General features: G+C 34.9%; 1 protein-coding gene across 1 annotated transcript in view; it reads left to right on the forward strand.

Annotated features, from left to right (window-relative positions):
* Positions 1-3,316: 3,316 nt before the first annotated feature.
* Positions 3,317-18,998, forward strand: part of hs3st1l2 (heparan sulfate (glucosamine) 3-O-sulfotransferase 1-like 2) — a 63,432-nt gene continuing 47,750 nt past the window's right edge. The window contains exon 1 of the mRNA XM_065026843.1: positions 3,317-4,064. The gene's annotated coding sequence lies outside the window, so the exon portion shown is untranslated. The remainder of the gene's footprint in view (positions 4,065-18,998) is intronic.

The raw sequence follows: 18,998 nt of genomic DNA on the forward strand, positions 1-18,998 counted from the left end.
TAATTTAGTCTTGGAGAAGAAAGCAGCAAGGAGGCTCACAGAGAAACACAAAGAAAGAAGACAGAGAAAACACTTATCTGACAGCCATATAATGAGTCTATTTGAAGATCTCACATCATTTCATTGTCTTTATCTTCTGTTCTGCTCTGCTCTGTTCTGTGTGCTTTAGACGAGAGGACTGCCTTGGAAAGAAAAGCTTGGAGCGAGCACAGGTCTCGAGTAAATTACCCATGTTTATTTATTTTGAGACGGCGCCCGCCGCCCCCTTAAGCGGGCCACCCTCTGGGTTTCTCATCGGCCCGACTGCCGTGCGCCAAATCTCATTCAGATGAGACGCTCTTGCCTTGAAAGACAAAAATAAAGAGTCTCACGCTTGAAAAAGTGTTTTTATAACGAAGAAAAAGGAGGAGGAGGAGTAGGAGGAAGAGGAGGGAGGGAGGGCGGCTGGTAGAGAGGAGAGAGATAAGCTAAGAAGCGCCTGGAAGGAGACGGAGATGGAGAGAGAGGGAGAGATGGGGGAGGAAGGAAAGCGATAGATAGACTTCAGACTTAAACCAAGACCCAGACACAGTCTGAGAAGCAGACAAAGAGGAAGAGAAAGTTGGGGACCTTCGTTGGATTAGTTGGAAGCTGGGATCAGAGCTGTAGTTAGCTGGAGCATCACAAGGACATGAACAGAGGGGAATAAGATGATAAACTAACGAGGGAGGAAGCGAGGGGAGGGGGGGACAGAGGGGGATCAGAGGGAGGGAGGATGAGCTGAACGAGGGACGAGAGGAAGAAGTGGAAAGGGGGATGAGGGTCCCAGGGGTTTAGGAGGGGAGCAGGATTGCTCGGTGAAGTGCACCCCCCACAGAGAACCTCGACAGGGGGGCAGAAAATCTATCTACCTACCCCCCACAGAGAGAGGGAGAGAGAGCGAGCACAGAGCACAAACATAGAGATGGAGACTAATATAACTGTTGAAAAGGGCATATGCAGCGAATAAAGTGGGTATCGGGGTTGGGGGAGGTGGGGAAGGGGGATTATTTCTGGATATGTTTGAATAGCAGGGGGTCTATATTTTCCATATCCCACTTCCCTCATATCCTCCACTCCTCTGTCTCCAGTCATTTCAGATTCAGTATTGGGACTATTTACTAAATGGGGTGTGTATTATATGTGGTATGTACAGTATCTGGATCTAGAGTAGATTATGGGAATAAAGCTGAACACTGTGAACTGAACACTAAAAGCTCTGACGAGACCCTTCCAATACAAGGTCTTTTCTCAAGGTTTCATGGTTAGATTGGTCTCTTGAAGAGCTTTGTTGTATTAAATAGCTTGTTTCATCCATGCTTGTACTTTTACATATAATATATTTGATCATATGAAATTATAGTAATAAGGCTATTTTAAGAAAATGATTTAATCCAAATCAGACTTACGCTGAACACATACAGTTTATATGTACTGTTCGTGTCCCAGGTACCAACCGCCAACCAACCAGATTTTGATTCACCTTATAGTTCTATTCTAGACGCATTCCTGACGACAAGTTCTAATAGAGTCCACTGAGTGTACAAAACATTAGGAGCACCTTCCTACTATTGACTTGCAACCCCCTTTTGCCCTCAGAACAGCCTCAATTCGTCAGGACATGGACTCTACGAGGTGTTGAAAGCGTTCCACAGGAATGCTGGACCATGTTAAATCTTTTGTCTGGCCCATTCACACTATGAATGGCACACATACACAATACATGTCTCAATTGTCTCACAGCTTTAACATTCTTCTTCAACCTGTCTCCTCCCCTTCATCTACACTGGTGACATCAATAAGGGATCAGCTTTCACCTGGATTCACCTGCTCAGTCTATGGAAAGAGAAGATGTTCCTAATGTTTTGTACCCTCAGTTGTCTGTATAAACTTGAGCATTTCAAAAAGTACATTGGTGATGTCTCATTGTAATGTGAGGTGGACTCTGTGCTTTTTCTGCGTTCATCTATTCTACAATAATTACTACTGATAATACATTCCTTACACTACAATCCTTACAATAATTACTACTGATAATACATTCCTTACACTACAATCCTTACAATAATTACTACTGATAATACATTCCTTACACAAATCAAGGAAAATACACAAAGGGCTAAGATGTACTTGCGTCGCCCAAAGGTTTAAACTTTATTTATTAAGGAAAGAAAAACCTTCAGAACCTTTTTTTTTAAAGACACGTCCTCATTTTCCAACGCATACCTTACGGTAAGATGCTTCTAGATGTCTTCACAAAGGACATCTCAAGCCCTGGTGATGACTGGGTAGGTATGAGAGGGAAATGGGAAATAGAAACAATATATTTGGGTTGTTTTTCCTTGATTTATACCGCCTCATTGTAGGGGAGTGGGGGGGGGGTGTTATGTTCTATGTTCCTTCAAGATGTTAGAACGTTATGTTCTATGTTCCTTCAAGGTGTTAGAACGTTATGTTCTATGTTCCTTCAAGGTGTTAGAACGTTATGTTCTATGTTCCTTCAAGGTGTTAGAACGTTATGTTCTATGTTCCTTCAACGTGTGAGAACGTTATGTTCTATGTTCCTTCAAGGTGTTAGAACGTTATGTTCTATGTTCCTTCAAGGTGTTAGAACGTTATGTTCTATGTTCCTTCAAGGTGTTAGAACGTTATGTTCTATGTTCCTTCAAGCTGTTAGAATGTTATGTTCTATGTTCCTTCAAGGTGTTAGAACGTTATGTTCTATGTTCCTTCAAGGTGTTAGAATGTTATGTTCTATGTTCCTTCAAGGTGTTAGAACGTTATGTTCTATGTTCCTTCAACGTGTGAGAACATTATGTTCTATGTTCCTTCAAGGTGTTAGAACGTTATGTTCTATGTTCCTTCAAGGTGTTAGAACGTTATGTTCTATGTTCCTTCAAGGTGTTAGAACGTTATGTTCTATGTTCCTTCAACGTGTGAGAATGTTATGTTCTATGTTCCTTCAAGGTGTTAGAACGTTATGTTCTATGTTCCTTCAAGGTGTTAGAACGTTATGTTCTATGTTCCTTCAAGGTGTTAGAACATTATGATCTATGTTCCTTCAAGATGTTAGAAAGTTATGATCTATGTTCCTTCAAGGTGTTAGAACGTTATGTTCTATGTTCCTTCAAGGTGTTAGAATGTTATTTTTTATAAATCAGAGAGAAGAAAGGGAGAGAGGGGTTGATGGAGCGAGAGGAGGAGGGGCCGGGTGGAAGAGGAGGGGAGGAGGAGGCAGGACTAGGAATTTCCCAAGGGGTTTATGTGTTTGCTCTCTCTCTCACTCGGTCAACCGCAAAGCAAAGTCACATACACTCTCACTCATTCTCTCTTTTTGACACAGAACCAGAGACGCACGTGACACACACACATACACACACACCCACAGACACCACTCCTTAGCATAGCGGGACAAGCAGCTCACAAATAACAGAGACATCTACCACTTGGATTTTATCAGAGGCTTTAAGAAGAGACCAGACACAGAGGACTGGAGAGAAGGGACCAGCCACAGAGGACTGGAGAGAAGAGACCAGACCAGACACAGAGGACTGGAGAGAAGAGACCAGACCAAACACAGAGGACTAGAGAGAAGAGACCAGACACAGAGGACTGGAGAGAAGAGACCAGACACAGAGGACTGGAGAGAAGAGACCAGACACAGAGGAGTGGAGAGACCAGACCAGACACAGAGGACTGGAGAGAAGAGAACAGACACATAGGACTGGAGAGACCAGACACAGACGACTGGAGAGAAGAGACCAGACACAGAGGACTGGAGAGAAGAGAACAGACCAGACACAGAGGACTGGAGAGAAGAGACCAGACACAGAGGACTGGAGAGAAGAGAACAGACCAGACACAGAGAACTGGAGAGAAGAGACCAGACACAGAGGACTGGAGAGAAGAGACCAGACACAGAGGACTGGAGAGAAGAGACCAGACCAGACACAGAGGAGTGGAGAGAAAAAGAGTAGAAAGACAGAGGAAGCCACAGAAAGAGGAAGAGACAAGAGGAACACCAGACCGGAGTCGCAGTGACTCAGGTAAGACCTCACTCTCTCTCTCCCTACAGTATATCTCTTATTCATACACTGAATCTCTCACCCACTCTTTCGGTCTCACTTTCTCTCTCTATCGCTTTTTTAACTCTTCCTCTCAGAGGAAGTGGTCTGTGAATGTCGGTTTGTTCTGAGAGTCATACTGTGTGTGTGTGTGTGTGTGTGTGTGTGTGTGTGTGTGTGTGTGTGTGTGTGTGTGTGTGTGTGTGTGTGTGTGTGTGTGTGTGTGTGTGTGTGTGTGTGTGTGTGTGTGTGTGTGTGCGTGCGTGCGTGCGAGAGAGAGAGGTTACTGATATGGTCTGTTTGGCAACAGTTAGTGGAAGAGTTGTGGTATGTGGATAAACAGGTAGTCATGGACGCGCAAAATGTGTTGTGGCATGTAGTAAACACTCTGTTAGTTAATCACAACTCCAGGGTCGTAAACACTCTGTTAGTTATTCACAACTCCAGGGTAGTAAACACTCTGTTAGTTAATCACAACTCCAGGGTAGTAAACACTATGTTAGTTAATCACAACTCCAAGGTAGTAACACTCTGTTAGTTAATCACAACTCCAGGGTAGTAAACACTCTGTTAGTTAATCACAACTCCAGGGTAGTAACACTCTGTTAGTTAATCACAACTCCAGGGTAGTAAACACTCTGTTATAAACACTCTGTTAGTTAATCACAACTCCAGGGTAGTAAACACTCTGTTAGTTAATCACAACTCCAGGGTAGTAACACTCTGTTATAAACACTCTGTTAGTTAATCACAACTCCAGGGTAGTAAACACTCTGTTAGTTAATCACAACTCCAGGGTAGTAAACACTATGTTAGTTAATCACAACTCCAGGGTAGTAACACTCTGTTAGTTAATCACAACTCCAGGGTAGTAAACACTCTGTTAGTTAATCACAACTCCAGGGTAGTAACACTCTGTTAGTTAATCACAACTCCAGGGTAGTAAACACTCTGTTAGTTAATCACAACTCCAGGGTAGTAAACACTCTGTTAGTTAATCACAACTCCAGGGTAGTAAACACTCTGTTATAAACACTCTGTTAGTTAATCACAACTCCAGGGTAGTAAACACTCTGTTAGTTAATCACAACTCCAGGGTAGTAACACTCTGTTAGTTAATCACAACACCCTCTATATCTCTGCCCTCTCTCTCTGCTCTACATCTCTCTGCTTTATATCTCTCCCCTCTCTCTCTCTGCTCTACATCTCTCTGCTTTATATCTCTCCCCTCTCTATCTCCCCGCTCTCTAGCCCCCTCTCTATACCTCCCTATCTCTAGCCCCCTCTCTATACCTCCCTATCTCTAGCCCCCTCTCTATACCTCCCTATCTCTAGCCCCCTCTCTATACCTCCCTATCTCTAGCCCCCTCTCTATACCTCCCTATCTCTAGCCCCCTCTCTATACCTCCCTATCTCTAGCCCCCTCTCTATACCTCCCTATCTCTAGCCCCCTCTCTATACCTCCCTATCTCTAGCCCCCTCTCTATACCTCCCTATCTCTAGCCCCCTCTCTATACCCCCTTATCTATAGCCCCCTCTATATACCTCCCTATCTCTCTCCCCCTCTCTATCTCTCCACTCTCTATTTCCCCCTCTCTATCTCTCCACTCTCTATTTCCCCCTCTCTCTCTCCACTCTCTATTTCCCCCTCTCTCTCTCCACTCTCTATTTCCCCCTCTCTCTCTCCACTCTCTATTTCCCCTCTCTCTCTCCACTCTCTATTTCCCCCTCTCTCTCTCCACTCTCTATTTCCCCCTCTCTCTCTCTCCACTCTCTATTTCCCCCTCTCTATCTCTCCACTCTCTATTTCCCACTCTCTATCTCTCCACTCTCTATTTCCCCCTCTCTCTCTCCACTCTCTATTTCCCCCTCTCTCTCTCCACTCTCTATTTCCCCCTCTCTCCCTCTCCACTCTCTATTTCCCCCTCTCTCCCTCTCCACTCTCTATTTCCCCCTCTCTATCTCTCCACTCTCTATTTCCCCCTCTCTATATCTCTCCACTCTCTATTTCCCTCTCTATCTCTCCACTCTATATTTCCCCCTCTCTATCTCTCCACTCTATATTTCCCCCTCTCTATATTTCTCCACTCTCTATTTCCCCCTCTCTCTCTCTCTCCACTCTCTATTTCCCCCTCTCTCCCTCTCCACTCTCTATTTCCCCCTCTCTCCCTCTCCACTCTCTATTTCCCCCTCTCTCCCTCTCCACTCTCTATTTCCCCCTCTCTCCCTCTCCACTCTCTATTTCCCCCTCTCTATCTCTCCACTCTCTATTTCCCTCTCTATCTCTCCACTCTATATTTCTCCCTCTCTCTCTCCACTCTCTATTTCCCCCTCTCTCCCTCCACTCTCTATCTCCAGAGAGGGGAGAGATGGAGAGGGGAGCGATAGACTGGGAAAGTTAGAGATGGGAGGGAATGCTGTCAGTTTTACAGGCTCCTGACCAGTTCTATTTTGTGTAATATTTTGAGCTGATCTTAACTTTTTTGTACATCATGTTACCTATAAAAAGAAAGTCACACACTCTATATATAAACTCCCAGTAATCTTTATATAGGTGGACCCATTGTTAACAGGCTTTATAATGAAGACCATAGACAGCTCCTGAGTTTATAGTTTGGGGAAGTTTACAATTTATCCTACCAAACTGTTTGCCAGTTATGACAATTTATACATGCGCATTTTTATGGAACAGTTTAATTTGAATAACGTTTTAGTTTTGTAATTAAAAAATTATACAAATCTAAAAGTTAAAATTCAAATAATGCAAGAACAACACCCTTTGACACCTGGACACATTGATACACCGTGATCCATTGTGCGGCTAAAAACATTTGAGAATGGAACTGACAGATAGCTATAGGCCAATGCAATAGTATTAGAGTCAGCTAAGTAAAATATATAGGCCTAAAACCAACAAACAAAAACAGTAGAAAATATCCCGATGGAAATACAGGTTCATCTCTCTACTCTGCCTATCTGCCTCCCGTTCTATCTGTCTTGACTTGAGCTATCGCTAGTGAAGTGCAACATTGTATCAACTCAGCAGGTTGGCTGTGCTCAGGCGGCTCCCTCCACATTATCAGGACAGAGAAACCACACACATGATCATTGCTCACATAAAGCAAAACTAAACCGAAACTTGTTTCTCACAAGTGTAGCAGGTTGTCTACTCTGCGTATCAGCACAATTTACCACCTTTTATTATTTATTTATTTATCTTAGTTGTTTTGCACTGACTCCTTTGCACTGGCTCTATGCACACTCCAACACTCCAACACATACATACACGCACACTACATGCGCTCATACACACAAAACACACACATGCATATTGATGCCACTCACACACAGACACACTTTCACACTTCACATACACTTCTGCCACTCTGTTCATAACAATAATAATAATATATCTTTCTACTACTCTGTTTATAATAATGTCCTCTTCTTCTTCTACTACTCTGTTTATAATAATATCCTCTTCTTCTTCTACTACTCTGTTTATAATAATATCCTCTTCTTCTTCTACTACTCTGTTTATAATAATATCCTCTTCTTCTTCTACTAGTCTGTTTATAATAATGTCCTCTTCTTCTTCTACTACTCTGTTTATAATAATATCCTCTTCTTCTTCTACTACTCTGTTTATAATAATAATAATATCTTCTTCTTCTACTACTCTGTTTATAATAATATCCTCTTCTTCTACTACTACTCTGTTTATAATAATATCCTTTTCTTCTTCTACTACTCTGTTTATAATAATATCCTCTTCTTCTTCTACTACTCTGTTTATAATAATATCCTCTTCTTCTTCTACTACTCTGTTTATAATAATATCCTCTTCTTCTTCTACTACTCTGTTTATAATAATAATAATATCTTCTTCTTCTACTAGTCTGTTTATGATAATGTCCTCTTCTTCTTCTACTCTGTTTATAATAATAATAATATCTTCTTCTTCTACTCTGTTTATAATAATATCCTCTTCTTCTTCTACTACTCTGTTTATAATAATATCCTCTTCTTCTTCTACTACTCTGTTTATAATAATATCCTCTTCTTCTTCTACTCTGTTTATAATAATATCCTCTTCTTCTACTACTACTCTGTTTATAATAATGTCCTCTTCTTCTTCTACTACTCTGTTTATAATAATATCCTCTTCTTCTTCTACTACTCTGTTTATAATAATATCCTCTTCTTCTTCTGCTACTCTGTTTATAATAATATCCTCTTCTTCTTCTGCTACTCTGTTTATAATAATATCCTCTTCTTCTTCTACTACTCTGTTTATAATAATATCCTCTTCTTCTTCTACTACTCTGTTTATAATAATATCCTCTTCTTCTTCTGCTACTCTGTTTATAATAATAATAATAATATCTTCTTCTTCTACTACTCTGTTTATAATAATATCCTCTTCTTCTGCTACTCTGTTTATAAAAATGTCCTCTTCTTCTTCTACTACTCTGTTTATGATAATGTCCTCTTCTTCTTCTACTACTCTGTTTATAATAATATCCTCTTCTGCTACTCTGTTTATAATAATATCCTCTTCTTCTTCTGCTACTCTGTTTATAATAATATCCTCTTCTTCTTCTACTACTCTGTTTATAATAATATCCTCTTCTTCTTCTACTACTCTGTTTATAATAATATCCTCTTCTTCTTCTACTACTCTGTTTATAATAATGTCCTCTTCTTCTTCTACTACTCTGTTTATAATAATATCCTCTTCTGCTACTCTGTTTATAATAACAATATCTTCTTCTACTACTCTGTTTATAATAATATCCTCTTCTACTACTCTGTTTATGATAATGTCCTCTTCTTCTTCTACTACTCTGTTTATAATAATATCCTCTTCTTCTTCTACTACTCTGTTTATGATAATGTCCTCTTCTTCTTCTACTACTCTGTTTATAATAATAATAATATCTTCTTCTACTACTCTGTTTATAATAATATCCTCTTCTACTACTCTGTTTATGATAATGTCCTCTTCTTCTTCTACTACTCTGTTTATAATAATGTCCTCTTCTTCTTCTACTACTCTGTTTATAATTATGTCCTCTTCTTCTTCTACTACTCTGTTTATAATAATATCCTCTTCTGCTACTCTGTTTATAATAATAATAATATCTTCTTCTTCTACTACTCTGTTTATAATAATATCCTCTTCTTCTTCTACTACTCTGTTTATAATAATATCCTCTTCTTCTACTACTCTGTTTATAATAATGTCCTCTTCTTCTTCTACTACTCTGTTTATAATAATATCCTCTTCTGCTACTCTGTTTATAATAATAATATCTTCTTCTACTACTCTGTTTATAATAATATCCTCTTCTACTACTCTGTTTATGATAATGTCCTCTTCTTCTTCTACTACTCTGTTTATAATAATATCCTCTTCTTCTTCTACTACTCTGTTTATGATAATGTCCTCTTCTTCTTCTACTACTCTGTTTATAATAATAATAATATCTTCTTCTACTACTCTGTTTATAATAATATCCTCTTCTACTACTCTGTTTATGATAATGTCCTCTTCTTCTTCTACTACTCTGTTTATAATAATGTCCTCTTCTTCTTCTACTACTCTGTTTATAATAATGTCCTCTTCTTCTTCTACTACTCTGTTTATAATAATATCCTCTTCTGCTACTCTGTTTATAATAATAATAATATCTTCTTCTACTACTCTGTTTATGATAATGTCCTCTTCTTCTTCTACTACTCTGTTTATAATAATAATAATATATTCTTCTACTACTCTGTTTATAATAATATCCTCTTCTACTACTCTGTTTATAATAATAATAATATCTTCTTCTTCTACTACTCTGTTTATGATAATGTCCTCTTCTTCTTCTACTACTCTGCTTATAATAATATCCTCTTCTTCTTCTACTACTCTGTTTATAATAATATCCTCTTCTTCTTCTACTACTCTGTTTATAATAATATCCTCTTCTGCTACTCTGTTTATAATAATAATAATATCTTCTTCTATTACTCTGTTTATAATAATATCCTCTTCTACTACTACTCTGTTTATAATAATATCCTCTTCTTCTACTACTCTGTTTATGATAATGTCCTCTTCTTCTTCTACTACTCTGTTTATAATAATAATAATATCTTCTTCTACTACTCTGTTTATAATAATATCCTCTTCTACTACTCTGTTTATGATAATGTCCTCTTCTTCTTCTACTACTCTGTTTATAATAATGTCCTCTTCTTCTTCTACTACTCTGTTTATAATAATGTCCTCTTCTTCTTCTACTACTCTATTTATAATAATATCCTCTTCTGCTACTCTGTTTATAATAATAATAATATCTTCTTCTACTACTCTGTTTATGATAATGTCCTCTTCTTCTTCTACTACTCTGTTTATAATAATATCCTCTTCTTCTTCTACTAGTCTGTTTATAATAATGTCCTCTTCTTCTTCTACTACTCTGTTTATAATAATATCCTCTTCTTCTTCTACTACTCTGTTTATAATAATAATAATATCTTCTTCTTCTACTACTCTGTTTATAATAATATCCTCTTCTTCTACTACTACTCTGTTTATAATAATATCCTTTTCTTCTTCTACTACTCTGTTTATAATAATATCCTCTTCTTCTTCTACTACTCTGTTTATAATAATATCCTCTTCTTCTTCTACTACTCTGTTTATAATAATATCCTCTTCTTCTTCTACTACTCTGTTTATAATAATAATAATATCTTCTTCTTCTACTAGTCTGTTTATGATAATGTCCTCTTCTTCTTCTTCTACTCTGTTTATAATAATAATAATATCTTCTTCTTCTACTCTGTTTATAATAATATCCTCTTCTTCTTCTACTACTCTGTTTATAATAATATCCTCTTCTTCTTCTACTACTCTGTTTATAATAATATCCTCTTCTTCTTCTACTCTGTTTATAATAATATCCTCTTCTTCTACTACTACTCTGTTTATAATAATGTCCTCTTCTTCTTCTACTACTCTGTTTATAATAATATCCTCTTCTTCTTCTACTACTCTGTTTATAATAATATCCTCTTCTTCTTCTGCTACTCTGTTTATAATAATATCCTCTTCTTCTTCTGCTACTCTGTTTATAATAATATCCTCTTCTTCTTCTACTACTCTGATATAATAATATCCTCTTCTTCTTCTACTACTCTGTTTATAATAATATCCTCTTCTTCTTCTGCTACTCTGTTTATAATAATAATAATAATATCTTCTTCTTCTACTACTCTGTTTATAATAATATCCTCTTCTTCTGCTACTCTGTTTATAAAAATGTCCTCTTCTTCTTCTACTACTCTGTTTATGATAATGTCCTCTTCTTCTTCTACTACTCTGTTTATAATAATATCCTCTTCTGCTACTCTGTTTATAATAATATCCTCTTCTTCTTCTGCTACTCTGTTTATAATAATATCCTCTTCTTCTTCTACTACTCTGTTTATAATAATATCCTCTTCTTCTTCTACTACTCTGTTTATAATAATATCCTCTTCTTCTTCTACTACTCTGTTTATAATAATGTCCTCTTCTTCTTCTACTACTCTGTTTATAATAATATCCTCTTCTGCTACTCTGTTTATAATAACAATATCTTCTTCTACTACTCTGTTTATAATAATATCCTCTTCTACTACTCTGTTTATGATAATGTCCTCTTCTTCTTCTACTACTCTGTTTATAATAATAATAATATCTTCTTCTACTACTCTGTTTATAATAATATCCTCTTCTACTACTCTGTTTATGATAATGTCCTCTTCTTCTTCTACTACTCTGTTTATAATAATGTCCTCTTCTTCTTCTACTACTCTGTTTATAATAATGTCCTCTTCTTCTTCTACTACTCTGTTTATAATAATATCCTCTTCTGCTACTCTGTTTATAATAATAATAATATCTTCTTCTTCTACTACTCTGTTTATAATAATATCCTCTTCTTCTTCTACTACTCTGTTTATAATAATATCCTCTTCTTCTACTACTCTGTTTATAATAATGTCCTCTTCTTCTTCTACTACTCTGTTTATAATAATATCCTCTTCTGCTACTCTGTTTATAATAATAATATCTTCTTCTACTACTCTGTTTATAATAATATCCTCTTCTACTACTCTGTTTATGATAATGTCCTCTTCTTCTTCTACTACTCTGTTTATAATAATATCCTCTTCTTCTTCTACTACTCTGTTTATGATAATGTCCTCTTCTTCTTCTACTACTCTGTTTATAATAATAATAATATCTTCTTCTACTACTCTGTTTATAATAATATCCTCTTCTACTACTCTGTTTATGATAATGTCCTCTTCTTCTTCTACTACTCTGTTTATAATAATGTCCTCTTCTTCTTCTACTACTCTGTTTATAATAATGTCCTCTTCTTCTTCTACTACTCTGTTTATAATAATATCCTCTTCTGCTACTCTGTTTATAATAATAATAATATCTTCTTCTACTACTCTGTTTATGATAATGTCCTCTTCTTCTTCTACTACTCTGTTTATAATAATAATAATATATTCTTCTACTACTCTGTTTATAATAATATCCTCTTCTACTACTCTGTTTATAATAATAATAATATCTTCTTCTTCTACTACTCTGTTTATGATAATGTCCTCTTCTTCTTCTACTACTCTGCTTATAATAATATCCTCTTCTTCTTCTACTACTCTGTTTATAATAATATCCTCTTCTTCTTCTACTACTCTGTTTATAATAATATCCTCTTCTGCTACTCTGTTTATAATAATAATAATATCTTCTTCTATTACTCTGTTTATAATAATATCCTCTTCTACTACTACTCTGTTTATAATAATATCCTCTTCTTCTACTACTCTGTTTATGATAATGTCCTCTTCTTCTTCTACTACTCTGTTTATAATAATAATAATATCTTCTTCTACTACTCTGTTTATAATAATATCCTCTTCTACTACTCTGTTTATGATAATGTCCTCTTCTTCTTCTACTACTCTGTTTATAATAATGTCCTCTTCTTCTTCTACTACTCTGTTTATAATAATGTCCTCTTCTTCTTCTACTACTCTGTTTATAATAATATCCTCTTCTGCTACTCTGTTTATAATAATAATAATATCTTCTTCTACTACTCTGTTTATGATAATGTCCTCTTCTTCTTCTACTACTCTGTTTATAATAATAATAATATATTCTTCTACTACTCTGTTTATAATAATATCCTCTTCTACTACTCTGTTTATAATAATAATAATATCTTCTTCTTCTACTACTCTGTTTATGATAATGTCCTCTTCTTCTTCTACTACTCTGCTTATAATAATATCCTCTTCTTCTTCTACTACTCTGTTTATAATAATATCCTCTTCTTCTTCTACTACTCTGTTTATAATAATATCCTCTTCTTCTTTGTCACGGTTTTCATATGGTGAAGGAGAGTCGGACCAAACTGCAGCGTGTCGATTGCGATCCATATTTATTAAACAAACGTAAACACGACTAAACACGAACACTACAAAACAATAAACGAAACGAAAACCGAAAACAGCCTATACATGTGTCTACTAACCTCTAACAAGACCATCAAGACAATCACCCACAATACAACCAAAGAATATGGCTGCCTAAATATGGTTCCCAATCAGAGACAACGATAAACACCTGCCTCTGATTGAGAACCACTTCAGACAGCCATAGACTTTCCTAGAACACCCTACTAAGCTACAATCCCATTAACATACACACCAAAACCCCAGACAAAACACACCACAATACAAAAACTCCATGCCACACCCTGGCCTGACCCAATACATGGAGAAAAACACAAAATACTTAGACCAGGGCATGACATTCTTCTACTACTCTGTTTATAATAATGTCCTCTTCTTCTTCTACTACTCTGTTTATAATAATAATAATATCTTCTTCTTCTACTACTCTGTTTATAATAATATCCTCTTCTTCTTCTACTACTCTGTTTATAATAATATCCTCTTCTTCTTCTACTACTCTGTTTATAATAATATCCTCTTCTTCTTCTACTACTCTGTTTATAATAATATCCTCTTCTTCTTCTACTACTCTGTTTATAATAATATCCTCTTCTTCTTCTACTACTCTGTTTATAATAATATCCTCTTCTTCTTCTACTACTCTGTTTATAATAATATCCTCTTCTTCTTCTACTACTCTGTTTATAATAATATCCTCTTCTTCTTCTACTACTCTGTTTATAATAATGTCCTCTTCTTCTTCTACTCTGTTTATAATAATATCCTCTTCTTCTTCTACTACTCTGTTTATAATAATATCCTCTTCTTCTTCTACTACTCTGTTTATAATAATATCCTCTTCTTCTTCTACTACTCTGTTTATAATAATATCCTCTTCTTCTTCTACTACTCTGTTTATAATAATATCCTCTTCTTCTTCTACTACTCTGTTTATAATAATATCCTCTTCTTCTTCTACTACTCTGTTTATAATAATGTCCTCTTCTTCTTCTTCTACTCTGTTTATAATAATATCCTCTTCTTCTTCTACTACTCTGTTTATAATAATATCCTCTTCTTCTTCTACTACTCTGTTTATAATAATATCCTCTTCTTCTTCTACTACTCTGTTTATAATAATATCCTCTTCTTCTTCTACTACTCTGTTTATAATAATGTCCTCTTCTTCTTCTACTACTCTGTTTATAATAATGTCCTCTTCTTCTTCTACTACTCTGTTTATAATAATATCCTCTTCTTCTTCTACTACTCTGTTTATAATAATAATAATATCTTCTTCTTCTACTACTCTGTTTATAATAATATCCTCTTCTTCTACTACTCTGTTTATAATAATATCCTCTTCTTCTTCTACTACTCTGTTTATAATAATATCCTCTTCTGCTACTCTGTTTATAATAATAATATCTTCTTCTACTACTCTGTTTATAATAATATCCTCTTCTACTACTCTGTTTATAATAATAATAATATCTTCTTCTTCTACTACTCTGTTTATGATAATGTCCTCTTCTTCTTCTTCTACTACTCTGTTTATAATAATATCCTCTTCTTCTTCTACTACTCTGTTTATAATAATATCCTCTTCTTCTTCTACTACTCTGTTTATAATAATATCCTCTTCTTCTTCTACTACTCTGTTTATAATAATATCATCTTCTTCTTCTACTACTCTATTTATAATAATATCCTCTTCTTCTTCTACTACTCTGTTTATAATAATATCCTCTTCTTCTTCTACTACTCTGTTTATAATAATATCCTCTTCTTCTTCTACTACTCTGTTTATAATAATATCCTCTTCTTCTACTACTCTGTTTATAATAATATCCTCTTCTTCTACTACTCTGTTTATAATAATGTCCTCTTCTTCTTCTACTACTCTGTTTATAATAATATCCTCTTCTTCTTTGTCACGGTTTTCATATGGTGAAGGAGAGTCGGACCAAACTGCAGCGTGTCGATTGCGATCCATATTTATTAAACAAACGTAAACACGACTAAACACGAACACTACAAAACAATAAACGAAACGAAAACCGAAAACAGCCTATACATGTGTCTACTAACCTCTAACAAGACCATCAAGACAATCACCCACAATACAACCAAAGAATATGGCTGCCTAAATATGGTTCCCAATCAGAGACAACGATAAACACCTGCCTCTGATTGAGAACCACTTCAGACAGCCATAGACTTTCCTAGAACACCCTACTAAGCTACAATCCCATTAACATACACACCAAAACCCCCAGACAAAACACACCACAATACAAAAACTCCATGCCACACCCTGGCCTGACCCAATACATGGAGAAAAACACAAAATACTTAGACCAGGGCATGACATTCTTCTACTACTCTGTTTATAATAATGTCCTCTTCTTCTTCTACTACTCTGTTTATAATAATAATAATATCTTCTTCTTCTACTACTCTGTTTATAATAATATCCTCTTCTTCTTCTACTACTCTGTTTATAATAATATCCTCTTCTTCTTCTACTACTCTGTTTATAATAATATCCTCTTCTTCTTCTACTACTCTGTTTATAATAATATCCTCTTCTTCTTCTACTACTCTGTTTATAATAATATCCTCTTCTTCTTCTACTACTCTGTTTATAATAATATCCTCTTCTTCTTCTACTACTCTGTTTATAATAATATCCTCTTCTTCTTCTACTACTCTGTTTATAATAATATCCTCTTCTTCTTCTACTACTCTGTTTATAATAATATCCTCTTCTTCTTCTACTACTCTGTTTATAATAATATCCTCTTCTTCTTCTACTACTCTGTTTATAATAATATCCTCTTCTTCTTCTACTACTCTGTCCTCTTCTTCTTCTTCTACTCTGTTTATAATAATATCCTCTTCTTCTTCTACTACTCTGTTTATAATAATATCCTCTTCTTCTTCTACTACTACTCTGTTTATAATAATATCCTCTTCTTCTTCTACTACTCTGTTTATAATAATATCCTCTTCTTCTTCTACTACTCTGTTTATAATAATGTCCTCTTCTTCTTCTACTACTCTGTTTATAATAATGTCCTCTTCTTCTTCTACTACTCTGTTTATAATAATATCCTCTTCTTCTTCTACTACTCTGTTTATAATAATAATAATATCTTCTTCTTCTACTACTCTGTTTATAATAATATCCTCTTCTTCTACTACTCTGTTTATAATAATATATCTTCTTCTTCTACTACTCTGTTTATAATAATATCCTCTTCTGCTACTCTGTTTATAATAATAATATCTTCTTCTACTACTCTGTTTATAATAATATCCTCTTCTACTACTCTGTTTATAATAATAATAATATCTTCTTCTTCTACTACTCTGTTTATGATAATGTCCTCTTCTTCTTCTTCTACTACTCTGTTTATAATAATATCCTCTTCTTCTTCTACTACTCTGTTTATAATAATATCCTCTTCTTCTTCTACTACTCTGTTTATAATAATATCCTCTTCTTCTTCTACTACTCTGTTTATAATAATGTCCTCTTCTTCTTCTACTACTCTATTTATAATAATATCCTCTTCTTCTTCTACTACTCTGTTTATAATAATATCCTCTTCTTCTTCTACTACTCTGTTTATAATAATATCCTCTTCTTCTTCTACTACTCTGTTTATAATAATATCCTCTTCTTCTTCTACTACTCTGTTTATAATAATATCCTCTTCTTCTTCTACTACTCTGTTTATAATAATATCCTCTTCTTCTTCTACTACTCTGTTTATAATAATATCCTCTTCTTCTTCTACTACTCTGTTTATAATAATATCCTCTTCTTCTTCTACTACTCTGTTTATAATAATATCCTCTTCTACTACTACTCTGTTTATAATAATATCCTCTTCTACTACTACTCTGTTTATAATAATATCCTCTTCTTCTTCTACTACTCTGTTTATAATAATATCCTCTTCTTCTTCTACTACTCTGTTTATAATAATATCATCTTCTTCTTCTACTACTCTATTTATAATAATATCCTCTTCTTCTTCTACTACTCTGTTTATAATAATATCCTCTTCTTCTTCTACTACTCTGTTTATAATAATATCCTCTTCTTCTTCTACTACTCTGTTTATAATAATATCCTCTTCTTCTACTACTCTGTTTATAATAATATCCTCTTCTTCTACTACTCTGTTTATAATAATGTCCTCTTCTTCTTCTACTACTCTGTTTATAATAATATCCTCTTCTTCTTTGTCACGGTTTTCATATGGTGAAGGAGAGTCGGACCAAACTGCAGCGTGTCGATTGCGATCCATATTTATTAAACAAACGTAAACACGACTAAACACGAACACTACAAAACAATAAACGAAACGAAAACCGAAAACAGCCTATACATGTGTCTACTAACCTCTAACAAGGCCATCAAGACACTCAGGACAATCACCCACAATACAATCAAAGAATATGGCTGCCTAAATATGGTTCCCAATCAGAGACAACGATAAACACCTGCCTCTGATTGAGAACCACTTCAGACAGCCATAGACTTTCCTAGAACACCCTACTAAGCTACAATCCCATTAACATACACACCAAAACCCCAGACAAAACACACCACAATACAAAAACTCCATGCCACACCTGGCCTGACCCAATACATGAAGAAAAACACAAAATACTTAGACCAGGGCATGACATTCTTCTACTACTCTGTTTATAATAATGTCCTCTTCTTCTTCTACTACTCTGTTTATAATAATAATAATATCTTCTTCTTCTACTACTCTGTTTATAATAATATCCTCTTCTTCTTCTACTACTCTGTTTATAATAATATCCTCTTCTTCTTCTACTACTCTGTTTATAATAATATCCTCTTCTTCTTCTACTACTCTGTTTATAATAATATCCTCTTCTTCTTCTACTACTCTGTTTATAATAATATCCTCTTCTTCTTCTACTACTCTGTTTATAATAATATCCTCTTCTTCTTCTACTACTCTGTTTATAATAATATCCTCTTCTTCTTCTACTACTCTGTTTATAATAATGTCCTCTTCTTCTTCTTCTACTCTGTTTATAATAATATCCTCTTCTTCTTCTACTACTCTGTTTATAATAATATCCTCTTCTTCTTCTACTACTCTGTTTATAATAATATCCTCTTCTTCTTCTACTACTCTGTTTATAATAATATCCTCTTCTTCTTCTACTACTCTGTTTATAATAATATCCTCTTCTTCTTCTACTACTCTGTTTATAATAATGTCCTCTTCTTCTTCTTCTACTCTGTTTATAATAATATCCTCTTCTTCTTCTACTACTCTGTTTATAATAATATCCTCTTCTTCTTCTACTACTCTGTTTATAATAATATCCTCTTCT

Source organism: Oncorhynchus nerka, linkage group LG13 (assembly GCF_034236695.1).
Source record: "Oncorhynchus nerka isolate Pitt River linkage group LG13, Oner_Uvic_2.0, whole genome shotgun sequence".
Classification (NCBI taxonomy): Eukaryota; Metazoa; Chordata; class Actinopteri; order Salmoniformes; family Salmonidae; genus Oncorhynchus; species Oncorhynchus nerka.